The 3,661-nt window shown below is 43.9% G+C and overlaps 1 pseudogene; it reads left to right on the top strand.

Moving 5' to 3' along the window:
- The first annotated feature begins 2,687 nt into the window (after nt 1–2,687).
- LOC103644535 (S-formylglutathione hydrolase-like) lies at nt 2,688–3,385 on the top strand (annotated as a pseudogene).
- The last annotated feature ends 276 nt before the right edge of the window (nt 3,386–3,661 follow it).

Genomic DNA, 3,661 nt, shown 5'->3' with positions numbered 1-3,661 from the left:
ACCTAAGTTTGGTCTTTGGTACCCAAGGGATCCACTTTTGATTTAATAGGTTATTCAGATGCTGATTGGGCAGGGTGTAAAATTGATAGGAAGAGCACATCACAGACTTGTCAGTTCTTGGGAAGATCCCTGGTGTCTTGGGCTCCGAAGAAACAAAATTTTGTAGCTCTTTCTACCGCCGAAGCCGAGTATATTGCCGCAGGCCATTGTTGCGCGCAATTACTTTGGATGAGGCAAACCCTTAGGGACTATGGCTACAAATTGAGCAAAGTCCCTCTCCTATGTGATAATGAGAGTGCAATCCGCATGGCAGATAATCTCGTTGAACACAGTCGCACTAAGCATGTAGCCATTCGGTATCACTTTTTGAGGGATCACCAACAAAGGGGGGATATCGAGATTGCCTATGTTAGTACCAAAGAACAATTAGTCGATATCTTTACCAAACCATTAGATGAGAAAACCTTTACCAAACTTAGGAATGAGCTAAACATTCTTGATTATAGGAACTTTGATTGAAGCTTTGCACACATAGCTCATTTATATACCTTTGATCATATCTCTTTTATGTCTACGACTAATGTGTTTTCAAGTATATTCCTATACTAAGTCGTAGATTGAAAGGGAAATAGAGTCTTCGGCGAAGAAAAGGCTTCCACTCCACTCTATCGGTATTATTTACCCTTCGCCGTCACTCCGCACCGCTCTCCACTTTGGTATAATCTTCACTCTTATTACTCATACCATTGAGGAGAAAGTAAAAGGGCTCTCAAAAGACTCCGTTTTTGGCGATTAATGCCAAAGGGGGAGAGAATATTAGCTATGTGTGCAATGTTTCAATCAAAGTTCCAAGAATCAAGTATATTTAGCTCATTCCTAAGTTTGCTAAAGGTTTTCTCATCTAGTGGCTTGGTAAAGATATCAGCTAATTGGTTGTGGGTGCTCACATAAGCTATTTCGATATCCCCCTTTTGTTGGTGATCTCTCAAAAAGTGATACCGGATGTCTATGTGCTTAGTGCGACTGAGTTCAACGGGATTATCCGCCATGCAGATTGCACTCTCATTATCACATAGGAGAGTGACTTTGCTCACTTTGTAGCCATAGTCCCTAAGAGTTTGCCTCATCCAAAGTAATTGTGCACAACAATGACCTGCTGCAATGTACTCGACTTCGGTGGTGGAAAGAGCTACGAAATTTTGTTTCTTTGAAGCCCATGACACCAGGGATCTTCCCAAAAACTGACAAGTCCGTGATGTGCTCTTTCTATCTATTTTACATCCGGCATAATCGGCATCGGAATACCCAATTAGATCAAAGGTAGATCCCTTGGGGTACCAAAGCCCAAACTTAGGAGTGTAAACTAAATATCTCATGACTTTTCACGACCCTAAGTTGAACTTCCTTAGGATTTGCCTGGAACCTTGCACACATGCATACAAAAAGCATAGTATCCAGTCGAGATGCACATAAGTAGAGTAAAGATCCTATCATCAACCGGTATACCTTTTGATCTACGGACTTACCTCCAGTGTCGAGGTCGAGATGTCCATTGGTTCCCATAGGTGTCTTGATGGGTTTGCCATTTTTCATCCCAAACTTCTTAAGTATATCTTGAATGTACTTGGTTTGGTTGATGAAGGTGCCCTCTTGGAGTTATTTGATTTGAAATCCAAGGAAATACTTCAACTCCCCCATCATAGACATCTCGAATTTCTGTATCATTATCCTACTAAACTCTTCACAGGATGACTTGTTAGTAGACCCAAATATGATATCATCAACATAAATTTGGCATATAAACAAGTCCTTTGCAACAGTTTTAGTGAAGAGAGTAGGATCAACTTTTCTGACTTTGAAGCCATTAGTGATAAGGAAATCTCGTAGGCCGAGAGGTTATACACATGCTCTTGGGGCTTGCTTAAGCCCATAAAGCGCATTTGAGAGTTTATACACATGGTTAGGGTACTCACTATCTTCAAAGCCGAGAGGTTGCTCAACATAGACCACTTCTTTGATAGGTCCATTGAGGAAGGCACTCTTCACGTCCATTTGATAAAGCTTAAAGCCATGGTAAGTAACATAGGCAAGTAATATACTAATTGACTCAAGCTAGCTATAGGTGCATAGGTTTCATCAAAATTCAAACCTTTGACTTGTGAATAACCTTTGGCCACAAGTCGAGCTTTGTTCCTTGTCACCACACCATGCTCATCTTGCTTGTTGCGGAATACCCACTTGGTACCTACAACATTTTGATTAGGACGTGGAAGTAAATGCCAAACCTCATTCCTCATGAAGTTGTTGAGCTCCTCTTGCATTGCCACCACCCAATCCGGATCTCTTAATGCATCATCTATCCTGTATGGCTCAATAGAAGACACAAAAGAGTAATGTTCACAAAAATGTGCAACTCGAGATCTAGTGGTTACCCCCTTACACTACAAGAAACTGATAAATGTTTGTGTGTTTTGTTAAGAACGTGGGCACTGACATTCTTACATTAGTTAAGTTCATAGGTTTTTTAAGAACGTGGGTAACGTTCTTAAATTAAGTTCGTGGACCCTAGCCAAAAACGTCGAACTTAACATATTAGGAACGTGGGTACCCACGTTCTTAAATTAAATACGTGGGCCACGTGGACACCGTCGAACTTAACCTAAATCCCTAACCCCGCGTGTCTCTCTTGCTTTCCTTTCCCTACAGCGGCGGCGCTGGAGTAGCTAAGCAGCAACAAGATGTTCGACGGCTTCAATCTTTGCTTTCGCCGCCAGAGCGCCACCCTTGGCTGCGCCATGACTTTCTCCATCTACCTGCCCCCGTCCCCGGCGTCCAACCTTTCCGTGAGTGCGCCGTCGCCCTTTCTCCCTATCCTCCTTCTCTCTGGGCTAATATGTGCTGACGTGGTGTCCAATGGATGCTTTGCAGGTGCTGTACTGGCTCTCGGGTCTCACCTGCACCGACGAGAATTTCATCATAAAGTCCAGCGCCCAGCGCGCCGCCGCTGCCCACGACATCGCCCTCGTGGCACCTGACACCTCCCCACGTATGTCGAAATTGAGCCACCTCCTCCCTCTGACTGTACAGGGTTTCTAGGGTTTATGCCTGCTCATCTGTGTCCGGAAGATACTTACGATTCCTTCTCTGTTTTTTTCCGAAACTGTGGAGGCTCAGTCTTGTGCTTTGAGAATGATAATCTCACTAGTGGGCTAGTGGCAGTGTTTATTGTGCCCCCCTTCGAGTAAGTGGCGGTCTGACTACTAATGTTTGCCTCCATAGTCTGGCTAATTGCCGAATTCCAACGTGAACAACGAGATTACGAGAGGTCCATTTAGAATCGGTCCTGTTATCACACTCCTTTTGATAGGTTCAGCGTGCAACTGGTTCCTACCTAAGTGCAGGGAGTAGAGTCATGTTTTGAAAGGTGTTAGTAAGTTGTAAGCACATTATTTTTAACTCGGTGGACCTAATGCTCATCAAATGCCTTTCAATTTTGAAAGTGTCACCTCCCCCAAAAGGGCAGAGTAATCTAACATGTTCCCCTATTAGGGACTTGTCAAGCAAGGCTCTAAAGTTCATAGTGGTATTTGTTCATTGCTCTACCACCTACTAGTAGGCTTCCCACTAGCTCTCTCCCACCGCCGGCCGCCAGCTCGCGCGC

This window comes from Zea mays, chromosome 1 (assembly GCF_902167145.1).
Source record: "Zea mays cultivar B73 chromosome 1, Zm-B73-REFERENCE-NAM-5.0, whole genome shotgun sequence".
Classification (NCBI taxonomy): Eukaryota; Viridiplantae; Streptophyta; class Magnoliopsida; order Poales; family Poaceae; genus Zea; species Zea mays.
This window is presented reverse-complemented; position numbering and strand designations above follow the sequence as displayed.